This window comes from Lissotriton vulgaris, chromosome 2_1 (genome assembly GCF_964263255.1).
Source record: "Lissotriton vulgaris chromosome 2_1, aLisVul1.2, whole genome shotgun sequence".
In the NCBI taxonomy this organism is placed as follows: Eukaryota; Metazoa; Chordata; class Amphibia; order Caudata; family Salamandridae; genus Lissotriton; species Lissotriton vulgaris.
The window spans coordinates 1,186,864,942-1,186,887,412 of record NC_141687.1 but is presented as its reverse complement, the minus strand read 5'-3'; the positions used below and the strand labels follow the sequence as shown (position 1 = coordinate 1,186,887,412).

The 22,471-nt window shown below is 43.4% G+C and overlaps 20 non-coding genes across 20 annotated transcripts; all 20 read right to left on the bottom strand.

The window, feature by feature from the left end:
- Positions 1-77: 77 nt before the first annotated feature.
- Positions 78-149, bottom strand: TRNAG-CCC (transfer RNA glycine (anticodon CCC)). Its single transcript has one exon. It is a non-coding gene; the product is annotated as a tRNA-Gly (tRNA).
- A 545-nt stretch (positions 150-694) lies between these two features.
- TRNAM-CAU (transfer RNA methionine (anticodon CAU)) lies at positions 695-766 on the bottom strand. The gene has a single exon. It is a non-coding gene; the product is annotated as a tRNA-Met (tRNA).
- Positions 767-2,293: 1,527 nt separating this feature from the next.
- On the bottom strand, positions 2,294-2,365 carry TRNAM-CAU (transfer RNA methionine (anticodon CAU)). Its single transcript has one exon. It is a non-coding gene; the product is annotated as a tRNA-Met (tRNA).
- An 889-nt stretch (positions 2,366-3,254) lies between these two features.
- TRNAG-CCC (transfer RNA glycine (anticodon CCC)) lies at positions 3,255-3,326 on the bottom strand. The gene has a single exon. It is a non-coding gene; the product is annotated as a tRNA-Gly (tRNA).
- Positions 3,327-3,871: 545 nt separating this feature from the next.
- TRNAM-CAU (transfer RNA methionine (anticodon CAU)) lies at positions 3,872-3,943 on the bottom strand. The gene has a single exon. It is a non-coding gene; the product is annotated as a tRNA-Met (tRNA).
- A 1,477-nt stretch (positions 3,944-5,420) lies between these two features.
- TRNAM-CAU (transfer RNA methionine (anticodon CAU)) lies at positions 5,421-5,492 on the bottom strand. Its single transcript has one exon. It is a non-coding gene; the product is annotated as a tRNA-Met (tRNA).
- Positions 5,493-6,404: 912 nt separating this feature from the next.
- On the bottom strand, positions 6,405-6,476 carry TRNAG-CCC (transfer RNA glycine (anticodon CCC)). Its single transcript has one exon. It is a non-coding gene; the product is annotated as a tRNA-Gly (tRNA).
- Positions 6,477-7,021: 545 nt separating this feature from the next.
- Positions 7,022-7,093, bottom strand: TRNAM-CAU (transfer RNA methionine (anticodon CAU)). The gene has a single exon. It is a non-coding gene; the product is annotated as a tRNA-Met (tRNA).
- A 908-nt stretch (positions 7,094-8,001) lies between these two features.
- Positions 8,002-8,073, bottom strand: TRNAG-UCC (transfer RNA glycine (anticodon UCC)). The gene has a single exon. It is a non-coding gene; the product is annotated as a tRNA-Gly (tRNA).
- Positions 8,074-8,620: 547 nt separating this feature from the next.
- Positions 8,621-8,692, bottom strand: TRNAM-CAU (transfer RNA methionine (anticodon CAU)). Its single transcript has one exon. It is a non-coding gene; the product is annotated as a tRNA-Met (tRNA).
- Positions 8,693-10,211: 1,519 nt separating this feature from the next.
- On the bottom strand, positions 10,212-10,283 carry TRNAM-CAU (transfer RNA methionine (anticodon CAU)). The gene has a single exon. It is a non-coding gene; the product is annotated as a tRNA-Met (tRNA).
- Positions 10,284-12,794: 2,511 nt separating this feature from the next.
- Positions 12,795-12,866, bottom strand: TRNAG-CCC (transfer RNA glycine (anticodon CCC)). Its single transcript has one exon. It is a non-coding gene; the product is annotated as a tRNA-Gly (tRNA).
- Positions 12,867-13,411: 545 nt separating this feature from the next.
- Positions 13,412-13,483, bottom strand: TRNAM-CAU (transfer RNA methionine (anticodon CAU)). The gene has a single exon. It is a non-coding gene; the product is annotated as a tRNA-Met (tRNA).
- Positions 13,484-14,391: 908 nt separating this feature from the next.
- TRNAG-UCC (transfer RNA glycine (anticodon UCC)) lies at positions 14,392-14,463 on the bottom strand. Its single transcript has one exon. It is a non-coding gene; the product is annotated as a tRNA-Gly (tRNA).
- A 1,531-nt stretch (positions 14,464-15,994) lies between these two features.
- On the bottom strand, positions 15,995-16,066 carry TRNAG-CCC (transfer RNA glycine (anticodon CCC)). The gene has a single exon. It is a non-coding gene; the product is annotated as a tRNA-Gly (tRNA).
- Positions 16,067-16,612: 546 nt separating this feature from the next.
- On the bottom strand, positions 16,613-16,684 carry TRNAM-CAU (transfer RNA methionine (anticodon CAU)). Its single transcript has one exon. It is a non-coding gene; the product is annotated as a tRNA-Met (tRNA).
- Positions 16,685-17,592: 908 nt separating this feature from the next.
- On the bottom strand, positions 17,593-17,664 carry TRNAG-UCC (transfer RNA glycine (anticodon UCC)). The gene has a single exon. It is a non-coding gene; the product is annotated as a tRNA-Gly (tRNA).
- A 547-nt stretch (positions 17,665-18,211) lies between these two features.
- On the bottom strand, positions 18,212-18,283 carry TRNAM-CAU (transfer RNA methionine (anticodon CAU)). The gene has a single exon. It is a non-coding gene; the product is annotated as a tRNA-Met (tRNA).
- Positions 18,284-19,195: 912 nt separating this feature from the next.
- Positions 19,196-19,267, bottom strand: TRNAG-CCC (transfer RNA glycine (anticodon CCC)). The gene has a single exon. It is a non-coding gene; the product is annotated as a tRNA-Gly (tRNA).
- Positions 19,268-22,372: 3,105 nt separating this feature from the next.
- On the bottom strand, positions 22,373-22,444 carry TRNAG-CCC (transfer RNA glycine (anticodon CCC)). Its single transcript has one exon. It is a non-coding gene; the product is annotated as a tRNA-Gly (tRNA).
- Positions 22,445-22,471: the final 27 nt, after the last annotated feature.

Here is a 22,471-nt window from a genome sequence, read left to right as displayed (position 1 = left end):
TCTGTACATGAAATTTCCATTTTGTGACATGTTGCATTAAAATATATCCTGCTTGCAGAATATATAAGCATTTTCACTGCTTTGGCCGGGAATCGAACCCGGGTCAACTGCTTGGGAAGCAGCTATGCTCACCACTATACCACCAACGCCCTCTGATGTGTGTGCTCTCGGTTCTAAATATTACGTTGCCGAAATCAATGACTATCTTGCAACAGCTTCAATGGTGCATTTGGTTTAGATACCAACATGAGAAGTAGTAGAACGTTTTTTGCAGAGGGTAAGGAACTGGGGATTGAAACCAAGGACAAAGTTGTGCAGAAGAGAAGAAATGAAAAGCAACAGTACAAATAGTAGAAATCAGCATATATAGGCAGCATGGGAAGCAAAGCAGGGAAGAGAAAGAGAGAACATTCCATGAAATGCCCAGGAGATAGATAAGAGCAGAAAAAAAGGGAAGAATGAAATTCAAAGCATGCCCAGAAAGTTGTGTGAAGCTCCCACCAGTCATTTATGGTTATAGTTGTGTGTCTTTGCTTTCAAAGTACAGGGTTGATCCTTTCACGAACACTCTTGTATTACACAGACATAGATAGTTGAGAAGTCTTTTTTCACATAGCTGGCACAAGCTTGCGCTTTTCCTTTCTGGCAGTGTGGAAATGACAGCTTGGTCCTTGGAAGGAAAATCAAGCAAAATTAGCAGAGGATGGTTTCGATCCATCGACCTCTGGGTTATGGGCCCAGCACGCTTCCGCTGCGCCACTCTGCTCGTTTGTGAAAGTGTTCTCTTTATGCAGATGAGGAGGCATTCATAGGAGTGAAGTGGGATTGGTCGGGCTCTCACCTCATTTGCCTAATTATATCGCAAGGCATGCTGGGTGCAGAAAATCTTCATCTTCCCCTCTCACAATCAGTCATAACTGAAAGTCCAGACCCTCTTAGGCACTAGCCGTTTCAGGCCTTTATCAAGACAGCAGCTCTCCGACGCTCTCTGTCTCTCTCTCTGAGATCCTAGTGCTAGCATGCTCAGGATTTGGCTTTACCTGGGAGCCAGAGATCTACCCGGTGAGGGCTTGCCCGGTGTAAGGCTTTTGAGCGTTTGGGAGCGTTCGGTACATGAGAGGACGTTGGACTGGAAACTGTGTAAATTTGAAGCATCCAACCTTCCTGCTGCAGTCGGAGGATCTTTCCATGGACATCTGCCTTTTGGATTCCTCTAAACTTGCCCTCTGATGAAACATTTTTTGAGCTGCAGTTACCTCCGACGTCTACAAGGTGGCGCTACATTCAGGTGAGGGCACAAGTATGCACAAAATGTTGGCGACTTTTGCCAGATTTATCGATGGATCTTGCATATTGTTTTCAGAGGCTAGATATTGCCTAGGAAATGCTTTTTAACATAGAGATGCTGGAGTTATAATGTGTGGTCGGGCCTCAGCCCTTTCATTGTCTGCCCACTGTAAATATTTTTTATCAGCACATGTGAGTGGTGACTCTGCTTTATGAAACTTATCATATATTAGGACAATGAATATAGCAGAAGGGGCGATTGAGATGCTTGCCTACATATTTGTTTATTTTTTATATAACGGCTGATTAATCTGTTCATTATATTTCCATTTTGTGACATGTTGCATTAAAATATATCCTGCTTTAAGAATATATTAGTATTTGTACTGCGTTGGCCAGGAATTGAACCCGGGTCAACTGCTTGGAAGGCAGCTATGCTCACTACTATACCACCAACGCCCTCTGATCTGTGTGCTCTCGGTTCTAAACATTAGGACCCTGAGTTCAATGACTATCTTGCACCAGCTTGAATGGTGCATTTGGTTTAGATACCAACATGAAAAGCAATAGAAAGTTTTTTGCAGAGGGTAAGGAACTGGGATTGAAACCAAGGACAAAGCTGTGCAGAAGAGAAGAATGGAAAGCTGCATTACAAATAATAGATAATAATATATAGAGGCAGCATGGGAAGCAAAACAGGGAAGAGAAATACAGAACATTCAATTAATTGCCCAGGAGATAGATAAGAGCAGAACAAAAAGGGAAGAATGAAATTCAAAGCCTGCCCATAAAAGTGTTTGAAGGTCCCACCAGTCATTTATGCTTATTATTGTGTGTCTTTACTTTCAAAGTACAGGGTGGATCCTTTGATGATCCCTCTCTTGTATTTCAGCAGACACAGATATTTGAGAAGTCTTTTCTCACATAGCTGGCACAAGCTTGTGCTTTTCCTTGCTGTCAGCGTGGAAAAGACAGCTTGGTCCTTGGAAGGAAAATCAAGCAAAATTAGCAGAGGATGGTTTCGATCCATCGACCTCTGGGTTATGGGCCCAGCACGCTTCCGCTGCGCCACTCTGCTCTGTTGTGAAAGTGTTCTTTTTATGCAGATAGGGAGCATTAAGCAGAGTAGCGTGGGATTGGTCCGGCTCTCACCTCATTTGCATAAGTATATTGCAAGGCATGCTGGGTGCAGAAAAACTTCATCTTCCCCTCTCACAATCAGTCATAACTGAAAGTCAGACACTCTTAGGCACTAGCCGTTTCAGACCTTTATCAAGACAGCAGGTCTTGAACCCTGTCTCTCTCTCTCTCTCTCTCTCTGTGATCCTAGCACTAGCATGCTCAGGATTTGGCTTTACCTGGGAGCCAGAGATCTACCCGGTGTGAGGCTTTTGAGCGTTTGGGAGCGTTGTGGACGTTGGACAGGAAACTCTGCGAATTTGAAGCATCCAACATTCCTGCTGCAGTGAGCGGCTCTTTCCATGGACATCTGCCTCTAGGATTCCTCTCAACTTGCCTTCTGATAAAACATTTTGGGAGCAGCAATTACCTTCGACAGCTACAAGGTGGCTCTACATTCTGGTAAGTGCACAAGTATGCACAAAATGTTAGGGACTTTTGCCAGATTTATCGGTGGATCTTGCATATTTTTTTCAGAGGCTAGATATTGCCTAGAAATGCTTTTTAACATAGAGATGTTGGAGTTATAATGTCTGGTGGGGCCTCACCCCTTCCATTGTTTGCCCACTGTAACATATTTATTACCAGCACATGTGAGTTGTGACTCTGCTTTATAAAACTTATCATATATTAGGACAATGAATGTATCAGAAGGTGCGATTGAGATGTTTGCCTATGTATTTGTTTATTTTTTTATATATGGCTGATTAATCTGTACATGAAATTTCCATTTTGTGACATGTTGCATTAAAATATATCCTGCTTGCAGAATATATAAGCATTTTCACTGCTTTGGCCGGGAATCGAACCCGGGTCAACTGCTTGGGAAGCAGCTATGCTCACCACTATACCACCAACGCCCTCTGATGTGTGTGCTCTCGGTTCTAAATATTACGTTGCCGAAATCAATGACTATCTTGCAACAGCTTCAATGGTGCATTTGGTTTAGATACCAACATGAGAAGTAGTAGAACGTTTTTTGCAGAGGGTAAGGAACTGGGGATTGAAACCAAGGACAAAGTTGTGCAGAAGAGAAGAAATGAAAAGCAACAGTACAAATAGTAGAAATCAGCATATATAGGCAGCATGGGAAGCAAAGCAGGGAAGAGAAAGAGAGAACATTCCATGAAATGCCCAGGAGATAGATAAGAGCAGAAAAAAAGGGAAGAATGAAATTCAAAGCATGCCCAGAAAGTTGTGTGAAGCTCCCACCAGTCATTTATGGTTATAGTTGTGTGTCTTTGCTTTCAAAGTACAGGGTTGATCCTTTCACGAACACTCTTGTATTACACAGACATAGATAGTTGAGAAGTCTTTTTTCACATAGCTGGCACAAGCTTGCGCTTTTCCTTTCTGGCAGTGTGGAAATGACAGCTTGGTCCTTGGAAGGAAAATCAAGCAAAATTAGCAGAGGATGGTTTCGATCCATCGACCTCTGGGTTATGGGCCCAGCACGCTTCCGCTGCGCCACTCTGCTCGTTTGTGAAAGTGTTCTCTTTATGCAGATGAGGAGGCATTCATAGGAGTGAAGTGGGATTGGTCGGGCTCTCACCTCATTTGCCTAATTATATCGCAAGGCATGCTGGGTGCAGAAAATCTTCATCTTCCCCTCTCACAATCAGTCATAACTGAAAGTCCAGACCCTCTTAGGCACTAGCCGTTTCAGGCCTTTATCAAGACAGCAGCTCTCCGACGCTCTCTGTCTCTCTCTCTGAGATCCTAGTGCTAGCATGCTCAGGATTTGGCTTTACCTGGGAGCCAGAGATCTACCCGGTGAGGGCTTGCCCGGTGTAAGGCTTTTGAGCGTTTGGGAGCGTTCGGTACATGAGAGGACGTTGGACTGGAAACTGTGTAAATTTGAAGCATCCAACCTTCCTGCTGCAGTCGGAGGATCTTTCCATGGACATCTGCCTTTTGGATTCCTCTAAACTTGCCCTCTGATGAAACATTTTTTGAGCTGCAGTTACCTCCGACGTCTACAAGGTGGCGCTACATTCAGGTGAGGGCACAAGTATGCACAAAATGTTGGCGACTTTTGCCAGATTTATCGATGGATCTTGCATATTGTTTTCAGAGGCTAGATATTGCCTAGGAAATGCTTTTTAACATAGAGATGCTGGAGTTATAATGTGTGGTCGGGCCTCAGCCCTTTCATTGTCTGCCCACTGTAAATATTTTTTATCAGCACATGTGAGTGGTGACTCTGCTTTATGAAACTTATCATATATTAGGACAATGAATATAGCAGAAGGGGCGATTGAGATGCTTGCCTACATATTTGTTTATTTTTTATATAACGGCTGATTAATCTGTTCATTATATTTCCATTTTGTGACATGTTGCATTAAAATATATCCTGCTTTAAGAATATATTAGTATTTGTACTGCGTTGGCCGGGAATTGAACCCGGGTCAACTGCTTGGAAGGCAGCTATGCTCACTACTATACCACCAACGCCCTCTGATCTGTGTGCTCTCGGTTCTAAACATTAGGACCCTGAGTTCAATGACTATCTTGCACCAGCTTGAATGGTGCATTTGGTTTAGATACCAACATGAAAAGCAATAGAAAGTTTTTTGCAGAGGGTAAGGAACTGGGATTGAAACCAAGGACAAAGCTGTGCAGAAGAGAAGAATGGAAAGCGGCTAGAAGAGAAATACAGAACATTCAATTAATTGCCCAGGAGATAGATAAGAGCAGAACAAAAAGGGAAGAATGAAATTCAAAGCCTGCCCATAAAAGTGTTTGAAGGTCCCACCAGTCATTTATGCTTATTATTGTGTGTCTTTACTTTCAAAGTACAGGGTGGATCCTTTGATGATCCCTCTCTTGTATTTCAGCAGACACAGATATTTGAGAAGTCTTTTCTCACATAGCTGGCACAAGCTTGTGCTTTTCCTTGCTGTCAGCGTGGAAAAGACAGCTTGGTCCTTGGAAGGAAAATCAAGCAAAATTAGCAGAGGATGGTTTCGATCCATCGACCTCTGGGTTATGGGCCCAGCACGCTTCCGCTGCGCCACTCTGCTCTGTTGTGAAAGTGTTCTTTTTATGCAGATAGGGAGCATTAAGCAGAGTAGCGTGGGATTGGTCCGGCTCTCACCTCATTTGCATAAGTATATTGCAAGGCATGCTGGGTGCAGAAAAACTTCATCTTCCCCTCTCACAATCAGTCATAACTGAAAGTCAGACACTCTTAGGCACTAGCCGTTTCAGACCTTTATCAAGACAGCAGGTCTTGAACCCTCTCTCTCTCTCTCTCTCTCTCTGTGATCCTAGCACTAGCATGCTCAGGATTTGGCTTTACCTGGGAGCCAGAGATCTACCCGGTGAGGGCTTGCCCGGTGTGAGGCTTTTGAGCGTTTGGGAGCGTTCGGGACGTGAGTGGACGTTGGACAGGAAACTCTGCGAATTTGAAGCATCCAACATTCCTGCTGCAGTGAGCGGCTCTTTCCATGGACATCTGCCTCTAGGATTCCTCTCAACTTGCCTTCTGATAAAACATTTTGGGAGCAGCAATTACCTTCGACAGCTACAAGGTGGCTCTACATTCTGGTAAGTGCACAAGTATGCACAAAATGTTAGGGACTTTTGCCAGATTTATCGGTGGATCTTGCATATTTTTTTCAGAGGCTAGATATTGCCTAGAAATGCTTTTTAACATAGAGATGTTGGAGTTATAATGTCTGGTGGGGCCTCACCCCTTCCATTGTTTGCCCACTGTAACATATTTATTACCAGCACATGTGAGTTGTGACTCTGCTTTATAAAACTTATCATATATTAGGACAATGAATGTATCAGAAGGTGCGATTGAGATGTTTGCCTATGTATTTGTTTATTTTTTTATATATGGCTGATTAATCTGTACATGAAATTTCCATTTTGTGACATGTTGCATTAAAATATATCCTGCTTGCAGAATATATAAGCATTTTCACTGCGTTGGCCGGGAATCGAACCCGGGTCAACTGCTTGGGAAGCAGCTATGCTCACCACTATACCACCAACGCCCTCTGATGTGTGTGCTCTCGGTTCTAAATATTACGTTGCCGAAATCAATGACTATCTTGCAACAGCTTCAATGGTGCATTTGGTTTAGATACCAACATGAGAAGTAGTAGAACGTTTTTTGCAGAGGGTAAGGAACTGGGGATTGAAACCAAGGACAAAGTTGTGCAGAAGAGAAGAAATGAAAAGCAACAGTACAAATAGTAGAAATCAGCATATATAGGCAGCATGGGAAGCAAAGCAGGGAAGAGAAAGAGAGAACATTCCATGAAATGCCCAGGAGATAGATAAGAGCAGAAAAAAAGGGAAGAATGAAATTCAAAGCATGCCCAGAAAGTTGTGTGAAGCTCCCACCAGTCATTTATGGTTATAGTTGTGTGTCTTTGCTTTCAAAGTACAGGGTTGATCCTTTCACGAACACTCTTGTATTACACAGACATAGATAGTTGAGAAGTCTTTTTTCACATAGCTGGCACAAGCTTGCGCTTTTCCTTTCTGGCAGTGTGGAAATGACAGCTTGGTCCTTGGAAGGAAAATCAAGCAAAATTAGCAGAGGATGGTTTCGATCCATCGACCTCTGGGTTATGGGCCCAGCACGCTTCCGCTGCGCCACTCTGCTCGTTTGTGAAAGTGTTCTCTTTATGCAGATGAGGAGGCATTCATAGGAGTGAAGTGGGATTGGTCGGGCTCTCACCTCATTTGCCTAATTATATCGCAAGGCATGCTGGGTGCAGAAAATCTTCATCTTCCCCTCTCACAATCAGTCATAACTGAAAGTCCAGACCCTCTTAGGCACTAGCCGTTTCAGGCCTTTATCAAGACAGCAGCTCTCCGACGCTCTCTGTCTCTCTCTCTGAGATCCTAGTGCTAGCATGCTCAGGATTTGGCTTTACCTGGGAGCCAGAGATCTACCCGGTGAGGGCTTGCCCGGTGTAAGGCTTTTGAGCGTTTGGGAGCGTTCGGTACATGAGAGGACATTGGACTGGAAACTGTGTAAATTTGAAGCATCCAACCTTCCTGCTGCAGTCGGAGGATCTTTCCATGGACATCTGCCTTTTGGATTCCTCTAAACTTGCCCTCTGATGAAACATTTTTTGAGCTGCAGTTACCTCCGACGTCTACAAGGTGGCGCTACATTCAGGTGAGGGCACAAGTATGCACAAAATGTTGGCGACTTTTGCCAGATTTATCGATGGATCTTGCATATTGTTTTCAGAGGCTAGATATTGCCTAGGAAATGCTTTTTAACATAGAGATGCTGGAGTTATAATGTGTGGTCGGGCCTCAGCCCTTTCATTGTCTGCCCACTGTAAATATTTTTTATCAGCACATGTGAGTGGTGACTCTGCTTTATGAAACTTATCATATATTAGGACAATGAATATAGCAGAAGGGGCAATTGAGATGCTTGCCTACATATTTGTTTATTTTTTATATAACGGCTGATTAATCTGTTCATTATATTTCCATTTTGTGACATGTTGCATTAAAATATATCCTGCTTGCAGAATATATTAGTACTTGTACTGCGTTGGCCGGGAATCGAACCCGGGTCAACTGCTTGGAAGGCAGCTATGCTCACCACTATACCACCAACGCCCTCTGATCTGTGTGCTCTCGGTTCTAAACATTAGGACCCTGAGTTCAATGACTATCTTGCACCAGCTTGAATGGTGCATTTGGTTTAGATACCAACATGAAAAGCAATAGAAAGTTTTTTGCAGAGGGTAAGGAACTGGGATTGAAACCAAGGACAAAGCTGTGCAGAAGAGAAGAATGGAAAGCTGCATTACAAATAATAGATAAGAATATATAGAGGCAGCATGGGAAGCAAAACAGGGAAGAGAAATACAGAACATTCAATTAATTGCCCAGCAGATAGATAAGAGCAGAACAAAAAGGGAAGAATGAAATTCAAAGCCTGCCCATAAAAGTGTTTGAAGGTCCCACCAGTCATTTATGCTTATTATTGTGTGTCTTTACTTTCAAAGTACAGGGTGGATCCTTTGATGATCCCTCTCTTGTATTTCAGCAGACACAGATATTTGAGAAGTCTTTTCTCACATAGCTGGCACAAGCTTGTGCTTTTCCTTGCTGTCAGCGTGGAAAAGACAGCTTGGTCCTTGGAAGGAAAATCAAGCAAAATTAGCAGAGGATGGTTTCGATCCATCGACCTCTGGGTTATGGGCCCAGCACGCTTCCGCTGCGCCACTCTGCTCTGTTGTGAAAGTGTTCTTTTTATGCAGATAGGGAGCATTAAGCAGAGTAGCGTGGGATTGGTCCAGCTCTCACCTCATTTGCATAAGTATATTGCAAGGCATGCTGGGTGCAGAAAAACTTCATCTTCCCCTCTCACAATCAGTCATAACTGAAAGTCAGACACTCTTAGGCACTAGCCGTTTCAGACCTTTATCAAGACAGCAGGTCTTGAACCCTCTCTCTCTCTCTCTCTCTCTCTGTGATCCTAGCACTAGCATGCTCAGGATTTGGCTTTACCTGGGAGCCAGAGATCTACCCGGTGAGGGCTTGCCCGGTGTGAGGCTTTTGAGCGTTTGGGAGCGTTGTGGACGTTGGACAGGAAACTCTGCGAATTTGAAGCATCCAACATTCCTGCTGCAGTGAGCGGCTCTTTCCATGGACATCTGCCTCTAGGATTCCTCTCAACTTGCCTTCTGATAAAACATTTTGGGAGCAGCAATTACCTTCGACAGCTACAAGGTGGCTCTACATTCTGGTAAGTGCACAAGTATGCACAAAATGTTAGGGACTTTTGCCAGATTTATCGGTGGATCTTGCATATTTTTTTCAGAGGCTAGATATTGCCTAGAAATGCTTTTTAACATAGAGATGTTGGAGTTATAATGTCTGGTGGGGCCTCACCCCTTCCATTGTTTGCCCACTGTAACATATTTATTACCAGCACATGTGAGTTGTGACTCTGCTTTATAAAACTTATCATATATTAGGACAATGAATGTATCAGAAGGTGCGATTGAGATGTTTGCCTATGTATTTGTTTATTTTTTTATATATGGCTGATTAATCTGTACATGAAATTTCCATTTTGTGACATGTTGCATTAAAATATATCCTGCTTGCAGAATATATAAGCATTTTCACTGCGTTGGCCGGGAATCTAACCCAGGTCAACTGCTTGGGAAGCAGCTATGCTCACCACTATACCACCAACGCCCTCTGATGTGTGTGCTCTCGGTTCTAAATATTACGTTGCCGAAATCAATGACTATCTTGCAACAGCTTCAATGGTGCATTTGGTTTAGATACCAACATGAGAAGTAGTAGAACGTTTTTTGCAGAGGGTAAGGAACTGGGGATTGAAACCAAGGACAAAGTTGTGCAGAAGAGAAGAAATGAAAAGCAACAGTACAAATAGTAGAAATCAGCATATATAGGCAGCATGGGAAGCAAAGCATGGAAGAGAAAGAGAGAACATTCCATGAAATGCCCAGGAGATAGATAAGAGCAGAAAAAAAGGGAAGAATGAAATTCAAAGCATGCCCAGAAAGTTGTGTGAAGCTCCCACCAGTCATTTATGGTTATAGTTGTGTGTCTTTGCTTTCAAAGTACAGGGTTGATCCTTTCACGAACACTCTTGTATTACACAGACATAGATAGTTGAGAAGTCTTTTTTCACATAGCTGGCACAAGCTTGCGCTTTTCCTTTCTGGCAGTGTGGAAATGACAGCTTGGTCCTTGGAAGGAAAATCAAGCAAAATTAGCAGAGGATGGTTTCGATCCATCGACCTCTGGGTTATGGGCCCAGCACGCTTCCGCTGCGCCACTCTGCTCGTTTGTGAAAGTGTTCTCTTTATGCAGATGAGGAGGCATTCATAGGAGTGAAGTGGGATTGGTCGGGCTCTCACCTCATTTGCCTAATTATATCGCAAGGCATGCTGGGTGCAGAAAATCTTCATCTTCCCCTCTCACAATCAGTCATAACTGAAAGTCCAGACCCTCTTAGGCACTAGCCGTTTCAGGCCTTTATCAAGACAGCAGCTCTCCGACGCTCTCTGTCTCTCTCTCTGTGATCCTAGTGCTAGCATGCTCAGGATTTGGCTTTACCTGGGAGCCAGAGATCTACCCGGTGAGGGCTTGCCCGGTGTAAGGCTTTTGAGCGTTTGGGAGCGTTCGGTACATGAGAGGACGTTGGACTGGAAACTGTGTAAATTTGAAGCATCCAACCTTCCTGCTGCAGTCGGAGGATCTTTCCATGGACATCTGCCTTTTGGATTCCTCTAAACTTGCCCTCTGATGAAACATTTTTTGAGCTGCAGTTACCTCCGACGTCTACAAGGTGGCGCTACATTCAGGTGAGGGCACAAGTATGCACAAAATGTTGGCGACTTTTGCCAGATTTATCGATGGATCTTGCATATTGTTTTCAGAGGCTAGATATTGCCTAGGAAATGCTTTTTAACATAGAGATGCTGGAGTTATAATGTGTGGTCGGGCCTCAGCCCTTTCATTGTCTGCCCACTGTAAATATTTTTTATCAGCACATGTGAGTGGTGACTCTGCTTTATGAAACTTATCATATATTAGGACAATGAATATAGTGGAAGGGGCGATTGAGATGCTTGCCTACATATTTGTTTATTTTTTATATAACGGCTGATTAATCTGTTCATTATATTTCCATTTTGTGACATGTTGCATTAAAATATATCCTGCTTGCAGAATATATTAGTATTTGTACTGCGTTGGCCGGGAATCGAACCCGGGTCAACTGCTTGGAAGGCAGCTATGCTCACCACTATACCACCAACACCCTCTGATCTGTGTGCTCTCGGTTCTAAACATTAGGACCCTGAGTTCAATGACTATCTTGCACCAGCTTGAATGGTGCATTTGGTTTAGATACCAACATGAAAAGCAATAGAAAGTTTTTTGCAGAGGGTAAGGAACTGGGATTGAAACCAAGGACAAAGCTGTGCAGAAGAGAAGAATGGAAAGCTGCATTACAAATAATAGATAAGAATATATAGAGGCAGCATGAGAAGCAAAACAGGGAAGAGAAATACAGAGCATTCAATTAATTGCCCAGGAGATAGATAAGAGCAGAACAAAAAGGGAAGAATGAAATTCAAAGCCTGCCCATAAAAGTGTTTGAAGGTCCCACCAGTCATTTATGCTTATTATTGTGTGTCTTTACTTTCAAAGTACAGGGTGGATCCTTTGATGATCCCTCTCTTGTATTTCAGCAGACACAGATATTTGAGAAGTCTTTTCTCACATAGCTGGCACAAGCTTGTGCTTTTCCTTGCTGTCAGCGTGGAAAAGACAGCTTGGTCCTTGGAAGGAAAATCAAGCAAAATTAGCAGAGGATGGTTTCGATCCATCGACCTCTGGGTTATGGGCCCAGCACGTTTCCGCTGCGCCACTCTGCTCTGTTGTGAAAGTGTTCTTTTTATGCAGATAGGGAGCATTAAGCAGAGTAGCGTGGGATTGGTCCAGCTCTCACCTCATTTGCATAAGTATATTGCAAGGCATGCTGGGTGCAGAAAAACTTCATCTTCCCCTCTCACAATCAGTCATAACTGAAAGTCAGACACTCTTAGGCACTAGCCGTTTCAGACCTTTATCAAGACAGCAGGTCTTGAACCCTCTCTCTCTCTCTCTCTCTCTCTGTGATCCTAGCACTAGCATGCTCAGGATTTGGCTTTACCTGGGAGCCAGAGATCTACCCGGTGAGGGCTTGCCCGGTGTGAGGCTTTTGAGCGTTTGGGAGCGTTCGGGACGTGAGTGGACGTTGGACAGGAAACTCTGCGAATTTGAAGCATCCAACATTCCTGCTGCAGTGAGCGGCTCTTTCCATGGACATCTGCCTCTAGGATTCCTCTCAACTTGCCTTCTGATAAAACATTTTGGGAGCAGCAATTACCTTCGACAGCTACAAGGTGGCTCTACATTCTGGTAAGTGCACAAGTATGCACAAAATGTTAGGGACTTTTGCCAGATTTATCGGTGGATCTTGCATATTTTTTTCAGAGGCTAGATATTGCCTAGAAATGCTTTTTAACATAGAGATGTTGGAGTTATAATGTCTGGTGGGGCCTCACCCCTTCCATTGTTTGCCCACTGTAACATATTTATTACCAGCACATGTGAGTTGTGACTCTGCTTTATAAAACTTATCATATATTAGGACAATGAATGTATCAGAAGGTGCGATTGAGATGTTTGCCTATGTATTTGTTTATTTTTTTATATATGGCTGATTAATCTGTACATGAAATTTCCATTTTGTGACATGTTGCATTAAAATATATCCTGCTTGCAGAATATATAAGCATTTTCACTGCGTTGGCCGGGAATCGAACCCAGGTCAACTGCTTGGGAAGCAGCTATGCTCACCACTATACCACCAACGCCCTCTGATGTGTGTGCTCTCGGTTCTAAATATTACGTTGCCGAAATCAATGACTATCTTGCAACAGCTTCAATGGTGCATTTGGTTTAGATACCAACATGAGAAGTAGTAGAACGTTTTTTGCAGAGGGTAAGGAACTGGGGATTGAAACCAAGGACAAAGTTGTGCAGAAGAGAAGAAATGAAAAGCAACAGTACAAATAGTAGAAATCAGCATATATAGGCAGCATGGGAAGCAAAGCAGGGAAGAGAAAGAGAGAACATTCCATGAAATGCCCAGGAGATAGATAAGAGCAGAAAAAAAGGGAAGAATGAAATTCAAAGCATGCCCAGAAAGTTGTGTGAAGCTCCCACCAGTCATTTATGGTTATAGTTGTGTGTCTTTGCTTTCAAAGTACAGGGTTGATCCTTTCACGAACACTCTTGTATTACACAGACATAGATAGTTGAGAAGTCTTTTTTCACATAGCTGGCACAAGCTTGCGCTTTTCCTTTCTGGCAGTGTGGAAATGACAGCTTGGTCCTTGGAAGGAAAATCAAGCAAAATTAGCAGAGGATGGTTTCGATCCATCGACCTCTGGGTTATGGGCCCAGCACGCTTCCGCTGCGCCACTCTGCTCGTTTGTGAAAGTGTTCTCTTTATGCAGATGAGGAGGCATTCATAGGAGTGAAGTGGGATTGGTCGGGCTCTCACCTCATTTGCCTAATTATATCGCAAGGCATGCTGGGTGCAGAAAATCTTCATCTTCCCCTCTCACAATCAGTCATAACTGAAAGTCCAGACCCTCTTAGGCACTAGCCGTTTCAGGCCTTTATCAAGACAGCAGCTCTCCGACGCTCTCTGTCTCTCTCTCTGTGATCCTAGTGCTAGCATGCTCAGGATTTGGCTTTACCTGGGAGCCAGAGATCTACCCGGTGAGGGCTTGCCCGGTGTAAGGCTTTTGAGCGTTTGGGAGCGTTCGGTACATGAGAGGACGTTGGACTGGAAACTGTGTAAATTTGAAGCATCCAACCTTCCTGCTGCAGTCGGAGGATCTTTCCATGGACATCTGCCTTTTGGATTCCTCTAAACTTGCCCTCTGATGAAACATTTTTTGAGCTGCAGTTACCTCCGACGTCTACAAGGTGGCGCTACATTCAGGTGAGGGCACAAGTATGCACAAAATGTTGGCGACTTTTGCCAGATTTATCGATGGATCTTGCATATTGTTTTCAGAGGCTAGATATTGCCTAGGAAATGCTTTTTAACATAGAGATGCTGGAGTTATAATGTGTGGTCGGGCCTCAGCCCTTTCATTGTCTGCCCACTGTAAATATTTTTTATCAGCACATGTGAGTGGTGACTCTGCTTTATGAAACTTATCATATATTAGGACAATGAATATAGTGGAAGGGGCGATTGAGATGCTTGCCTACATATTTGTTTATTTTTTATATAACGGCTGATTAATCTGTTCATTATATTTCCATTTTGTGACATGTTGCATTAAAATATATCCTGCTTGCAGAATATATTAGTATTTGTACTGCGTTGGCCGGGAATCGAACCCGGGTCAACTGCTTGGAAGGCAGCTATGCTCACCACTATACCACCAACGCCCTCTGATCTGTGTGCTCTCGGTTCTAAACATTAGGACCCTGAGTTCAATGACTATCTTGCACCAGCTTGAATGGTGCATTTGGTTTAGATACCAACATGAAAAGCAATAGAAAGTTTTTTGCAGAGGGTAAGGAACTGGGATTGAAACCAAGGACAAAGCTGTGCAGAAGAGAAGAATGGAAAGCTGCATTACAAATAATAGATAAGAATATATAGAGGCAGCATGAGAAGCAAAACAGGGAAGAGAAATACAGAGCATTCAATTAATTGCCCAGGAGATAGATAAGAGCAGAACAAAAAGGGAAGAATGAAATTCAAAGCCTGCCCATAAAAGTGTTTGAAGGTCCCACCAGTCATTTATGCTTATTATTGTGTGTCTTTACTTTCAAAGTACAGGGTGGATCCTTTGATGATCCCTCTCTTGTATTTCAGCAGACACAGATATTTGAGAAGTCTTTTCTCACATAGCTGGCACAAGCTTGTGCTTTTCCTTGCTGTCAGCGTGGAAAAGACAGCTTGGTCCTTGGAAGGAAAATCAAGCAAAATTAGCAGAGGATGGTTTCGATCCATCGACCTCTGGGTTATGGGCCCAGCACGTTTCCGCTGCGCCACTCTGCTCTGTTGTGAAAGTGTTCTTTTTATGCAGATAGGGAGCATTAAGCAGAGTAGCGTGGGATTGGTCCAGCTCTCACCTCATTTGCATAAGTATATTGCAAGGCATGCTGGGTGCAGAAAAACTTCATCTTCCCCTCTCACAATCAGTCATAACTGAAAGTCAGACACTCTTAGGCACTAGCCGTTTCAGACCTTTATCAAGACAGCAGGTCTTGAACCCTCTCTCTCTCTCTCTCTCTCTCTGTGATCCTAGCACTAGCATGCTCAGGATTTGGCTTTACCTGGGAGCCAGAGATCTACCCGGTGAGGGCTTGCCCGGTGTGAGGCTTTTGAGCGTTTGGGAGCGTTCGGGACGTGAGTGGACGTTGGACAGGAAACTCTGCGAATTTGAAGCATCCAACATTCCTGCTGCAGTGAGCGGCTCTTTCCATGGACATCTGCCTCTAGGATTCCTCTCAACTTGCCTTCTGATAAAACATTTTGGGAGCAGCAATTACCTTCGACAGCTACAAGGTGGCTCTACATTCTGGTAAGTGCACAAGTATGCACAAAATGTTAGGGACTTTTGCCAGATTTATCGGTGGATCTTGCATATTTTTTTCAGAGGCTAGATATTGCCTAGAAATGCTTTTTAACATAGAGATGTTGGAGTTATAATGTCTGGTGGGGCCTCACCCCTTCCATTGTTTGCCCACTGTAACATATTTATTACCAGCACATGTGAGTTGTGACTCTGCTTTATAAAACTTATCATATATTAGGACAATGAATGTATCAGAAGGTGCGATTGAGATGTTTGCCTATGTATTTGTTTATTTTTTTATATATGGCTGATTAATCTGTACATGAAATTTCCATTTTGTGACATGTTGCATTAAAATATATCCTGCTTGCAGAATATATAAGCATTTTCACTGCTTTGGCCGGGAATCGAACCCGGGTCAACTGCTTGGGAAGCAGCTATGCTCACCACTATACCACCAACGCCCTCTGATGTGTGTGCTCTCGGTTCTAAATATTACGTTGCCGAAATCAATGACTATCTTGCAACAGCTTCAATGGTGCATTTGGTTTAGATACCAACATGAGAAGTAGTAGAACGTTTTTTGCAGAGGGTAAGGAACTGGGGATTGAAACCAAGGACAAAGTTGTGCAGAAGAGAAGAAATGAAAAGCAACAGTACAAATAGTAGAAATCAGCATATATAGGCAGCATGGGAAGCAAAGCAGGGAAGAGAAAGAGAGAACATTCCATGAAATGCCCAGGAGATAGATAAGAGCAGAAAAAAAAGGGAAGAATGAAATTCAAAGCATGCCCAGAAAGTTGTGTGAAGCTCCCACCAGTCATTTATGGTTATAGTTGTGTGTCTTTGCTTTCAAAGTACAGGGTTGATCCTTTCACGAACACTCTTGTATTACACAGACATAGATAGTTGAGAAGTCTTTTTTCACATAGCTGGCACAAGCTTGCGCTTTTCCTTTCTGGCAGTGTGGAAATGACAGCTTGGTCCTTGGAAGGAAAATCAAGCAAAATTAGCAGAGGATGGTTTCGATCCATCGACCTCTGGGTTATGGGCCCAGCACGCTTCCGCTGCGCCACTCTGCTCGTTTGTGAAAGTGTTCTCTTTATGCAGATGAGGAGGCATTCATAGGAGTGAAGTGGGATTGGTCGGGCTCTCACCTCATTTGCCTAATTATATCGCAAGGCATGCTGGGTGCAGAAAATCTTCATCTTCCCCTCTCACAATCAGTCATAACTGAAAGTCCAGACCCTCTTAGGCACTAGCCGTTTCAGGCCTTTATCAAGACAGCAGCTCTCCGACGCTCTCTGTCTCTCTCTCTGAGATCCTAGTGCTAGCATGCTCAGGATTTGGCTTTACCTGGGAGCCAGAGATCTACCCGGTGAGGGCTTGCCCGGTGTAAGGCTTTTGAGCGTTTGGGAGCGTTCGGTACATGAGAGGAAGTTGGACTGGAAACTGTGTAAATTTGAAGCATCCAACCTTCCTGCTGCAGTCGGAGGATCTTTCCATGGACATCTGCCTTTTGGATTCCTCTAAACTTGCCCTCTGATGAAACATTTTTTGAGCTGCAGTTACCTCCGACGTCTACAAGGTGGCGCTACATTCAGGTGAGGGCACAAGTATGCACAAAATGTTGGCGACTTTTGCCAGATTTATTGATGGATCTTGCATATTGTTTTCAGAGGCTAGATATTGCCTAGGAAATGCTTTTTAACATAGAGATGCTGGAGTTATAATGTGTGGTCGGGCCTCAGCCCTTTCATTGTCTGCCCACTGTAAATATTTTTTATCAGCACATGTGAGTGGTGACTCTGCTTTATGAAACTTATCATATATTAGGACAATGAATATAGCAGAAGGGGCAATTGAGATGCTTGCCTACATATTTGTTTATTTTTTATATAACGGCTGATTAATCTGTTCATTATATTTCCATTTTGTGACATGTTGCATTAAAATATATCCTGCTTGCAGAATATATTAGTACTTGTACTGCGTTGGCCGGGAATCGAACCCGGGTCAACTGCTTGGAAGGCAGCTATGCTCACCACTATACCACCAACGCCCTCTGATCTGTGTGCTCTCGGTTCTAAACATTAGGACCCTGAGTTCAATGACTATCTTGCACCAGCTTGAATGGTGCATTTGGTTTAGATACCAACATGAAAAGCAATAGAAAGTTTTTTGCAGAGGGTAAGGAACTGGGATTGAAACCAAGGACAAAGCTGTGCAGAAGAGAAGAATGGAAAGCTGCATTACAAATAATAGATAAGAATATATAGAGGCAGCATGGGAAGCAAAACAGGGAAGAGAAATACAGAACATTCAATTAATTGCCCAGCAGATAGATAAGAGCAGAACAAAAAGGGAAGAATGAAATTCAAAGCCTGCCCATAAAAGTGTTTGAAGGTCCCACCAGTCATTTATGCTTATTATTGTGTGTCTTTACTTTCAAAGTACAGGGTGGATCCTTTGATGATCCCTCTCTTGTATTTCAGCAGACACAGATATTTGAGAAGTCTTTTCTCACATAGCTGGCACAAGCTTGTGCTTTTCCTTGCTGTCAGCGTGGAAAAGACAGCTTGGTCCTTGGAAGGAAAATCAAGCAAAATTAGCAGAGGATGGTTTCGATCCATCGACCTCTGGGTTATGGGCCCAGCACGCTTCCGCTGCGCCACTCTGCTCTGTTGTGAAAGTGTTCTTTTTATGCAGATAGGGAGCATTAAGCAGAGTAGCGTGGGATTGGTCCGGCTCTCACCTCATTTGCATAAGTATATTGCAAGGCATGCTGGGTGCAGAAAAACTTCATCTTCCCCTCTCACAATCAGTCATAACTGAAAGTCAGACACTCTTAGGCACTAGCCGTTTCAGACCTTTATCAAGACAGCAGGTCTTGAACCCTCTCTCTCTCTCTCTCTCTCTCTGTGATCCTAGCACTAGCATGCTCAGGATTTGGCTTTACCTGGGAGCCAGAGATCTACCCGGTGAGGGCTTGCCCGGTGTGAGGCTTTTGAGCGTTTGGGAGCGTTCGGGACGTGAGTGGACGTTGGACAGGAAACTCTGCGAATTTGAAGCATCCAACATTCCTGCTGCAGTGAGCGGCTCTTTCCATGGACATCTGCCTCTAGGATTCCTCTCAACTTGCCTTCTGATAAAACATTTTGGGAGCAGCAATTACCTTCGACAGCTACAAGGTGGCTCTACATTCTGGTAAGTGCACAAGTATGCACAAAATGTTAGGGACTTTTGCCAGATTTATCGGTGGATCTTGCATATTTTTTTCAGAGGCTAGATATTGCCTAGAAATGCTTTTTAACATAGAGATGTTGGAGTTATAATGTCTGGTGGGGCCTCACCCCTTCCATTGTTTGCCCACTGTAACATATTTATTACCAGCACATGTGAGTTGTGACTCTGCTTTATAAAACTTATCATATATTAGGACAATGAATGTATCAGAAGGTGCGATTGAGATGTTTGCCTATGTATTTGTTTATTTTTTTATATATGGCTGATTAATCTGTACATGAAATTTCCATTTTGTGACATGTTGCATTAAAATATATCCTGCTTGCAGAATATATAAGCATTTTCACTGCTTTGGCCGGGAATCGAACCCGGGTCAACTGCTTGGGAAGCAGCTATGCTCACCACTATACCACCAACGCCCTCTGATGTGTGTGCTCTCGGTTCTAAATATTACGTTGCCGAAATCAATGACTATCTTGCAACAGCTTCAATGGTGCATTTGGTTTAGATACCAACATGAGAAGTAGTAGAACGTTTTTTGCAGAGGGTAAGGAACTGGGGATTGAAACCAAGGACAAAGTTGTGCAGAAGAGAAGAAATGAAAAGCAACAGTACAAATAGTAGAAATCAGCATATATAGGCAGCATGGGAAGCAAAGCAGGGAAGAGAAAGAGAGAACATTCCATGAAATGCCCAGGAGATAGATAAGAGCAGAAAAAAAGGGAAGAATGAAATTCAAAGCATGCCCAGAAAGTTGTGTGAAGCTCCCACCAGTCATTTATGGTTATAGTTGTGTGTCTTTGCTTTCAAAGTACAGGGTTGATCCTTTCACGAACACTCTTGTATTACACAGACATAGATAGTTGAGAAGTCTTTTTTCACATAGCTGGCACAAGCTTGCGCTTTTCCTTTCTGGCAGTGTGGAAATGACAGCTTGGTCCTTGGAAGGAAAATCAAGCAAAATTAGCAGAGGATGGTTTCGATCCATCGACCTCTGGGTTATGGGCCCAGCACGCTTCCGCTGCGCCACTCTGCTCGTTTGTGAAAGTGTTCTCTTTATGCAGATGAGGAGGCATTCATAGGAGTGAAGTGGGATTGGTCGGGCTCTCACCTCATTTGCCTAATTATATCGCAAGGCATGCTGGGTGCAGAAAATCTTCATCTTCCCCTCTCACAATCAGTCATAACTGAAAGTCCAGACCCTCTTAGGCACTAGCCGTTTCAGGCCTTTATCAAGACAGCAGCTCTCCGACGCTCTCTGTCTCTCTCTCTGAGATCCTAGTGCTAGCATGCTCAGGATTTGGCTTTACCTGGGAGCCAGAGATCTACCCGGTGAGGGCTTGCCCGGTGTAAGGCTTTTGAGCGTTTGGGAGCGTTCGGTACATGAGAGGACGTTGGACTGGAAACTGTGTAAATTTGAAGCATCCAACCTTCCTGCTGCAGTCGGAGGATCTTTCCATGGACATCTGCCTTTTGGATTCCTCTAAACTTGCCCTCTGATGAAACATTTTTTGAGCTGCAGTTACCTCCGACGTCTACAAGGTGGCGCTACATTCAGGTGAGGGCACAAGTATGCACAAAATGTTGGCGACTTTTGCCAGATTTATCGATGGATCTTGCATATTGTTTTCAGAGGCTAGATATTGCCTAGGAAATGCTTTTTAACATAGAGATGCTGGAGTTATAATGTGTGGTCGGGCCTCAGCCCTTTCATTGTCTGCCCACTGTAAATATTTTTTATCAGCACATGTGAGTGGTGACTCTGCTTTATGAAACTTATCATATATTAGGACAATGAATATAGCAGAAGGGGCGATTGAGATGCTTGCCTACATATTTGTTTATTTTTTATATAACGGCTGATTAATCTGTTCATTATATTTCCATTTTGTGACATGTTGCATTAAAATATATCCTGCTTTAAGAATATATTAGTATTTGTACTGCGTTGGCCAGGAATTGAACCCGGGTCAACTGCTTGGAAGGCAGCTATGCTCACTACTATACCACCAACGCCCTCTGATCTGTGTGCTCTCGGTTCTAAACATTAGGACCCTGAGTTCAATGACTATCTTGCACCAGCTTGAATGGTGCATTTGGTTTAGATACCAACATGAAAAGCAATAGAAAGTTTTTTGCAGAGGGTAAGGAACTGGGATTGAAACCAAGGACAAAGCTGTGCAGAAGAGAAGAATGGAAAGCTGCATTACAAATAATAGATAATAATATATAGAGGCAGCATGGGAAGCAAAACAGGGAAGAGAAATACAGAACATTCAATTAATTGCCCAGGAGATAGATAAGAGCAGAACAAAAAGGGAAGAATGAAATTCAAAGCCTGCCCATAAAAGTGTTTGAAGGTCCCACCAGTCATTTATGCTTATTATTGTGTGTCTTTACTTTCAAAGTACAGGGTGGATCCTTTGATGATCCCTCTCTTGTATTTCAGCAGACACAGATATTTGAGAAGTCTTTTCTCACATAGCTGGCACAAGCTTGTGCTTTTCCTTGCTGTCAGCGTGGAAAAGACAGCTTGGTCCTTGGAAGGAAAATCAAGCAAAATTAGCAGAGGATGGTTTCGATCCATCGACCTCTGGGTTATGGGCCCAGCACGCTTCCGCTGCGCCACTCTGCTCTGTTGTGAAAGTGTTCTTTTTATGCAGATAGGGAGCATTAAGCAGAGTAGCGTGGGATTGGTCCGGCTCTCACCTCATTTGCATAAGTATATTGCAAGGCATGCTGGGTGCAGAAAAACTTCATCTTCCCCTCTCACAATCAGTCATAACTGAAAGTCAGACACTCTTAGGCACTAGCCGTTTCAGACCTTTATCAAGACAGCAGGTCTTGAACCCTGTCTCTCTCTCTCTCTCTCTCTCTGTGATCCTAGCACTAGCATGCTCAGGATTTGGCTTTACCTGGGAGCCAGAGATCTACCCGGTGTGAGGCTTTTGAGCGTTTGGGAGCGTTGTGGACGTTGGACAGGAAACTCTGCGAATTTGAAGCATCCAACATTCCTGCTGCAGTGAGCGGCTCTTTCCATGGACATCTGCCTCTAGGATTCCTCTCAACTTGCCTTCTGATAAAACATTTTGGGAGCAGCAATTACCTTCGACAGCTACAAGGTGGCTCTACATTCTGGTAAGTGCACAAGTATGCACAAAATGTTAGGGACTTTTGCCAGATTTATCGGTGGATCTTGCATATTTTTTTCAGAGGCTAGATATTGCCTAGAAATGCTTTTTAACATAGAGATGTTGGAGTTATAATGTCTGGTGGGGCCTCACCCCTTCCATTGTTTGCCCACTGTAACATATTTATTACCAGCACATGTGAGTTGTGACTCTGCTTTATAAAACTTATCATATATTAGGACAATGAATGTATCAGAAGGTGCGATTGAGATGTTTGCCTATGTATTTGTTTATTTTTTTATATATGGCTGATTAATCTGTACATGAAATTTCCATTTTGTGACATGTTGCATTAAAATATATCCTGCTTGCAGAATATATAAGCATTTTCACTGCTTTGGCCGGGAATCGAACCCGGGTCAACTGCTTGGGAAGCAGCTATGCTCACCACTATACCACCAACGCCCTCTGATGTGTGTGCTCTCGGTTCTA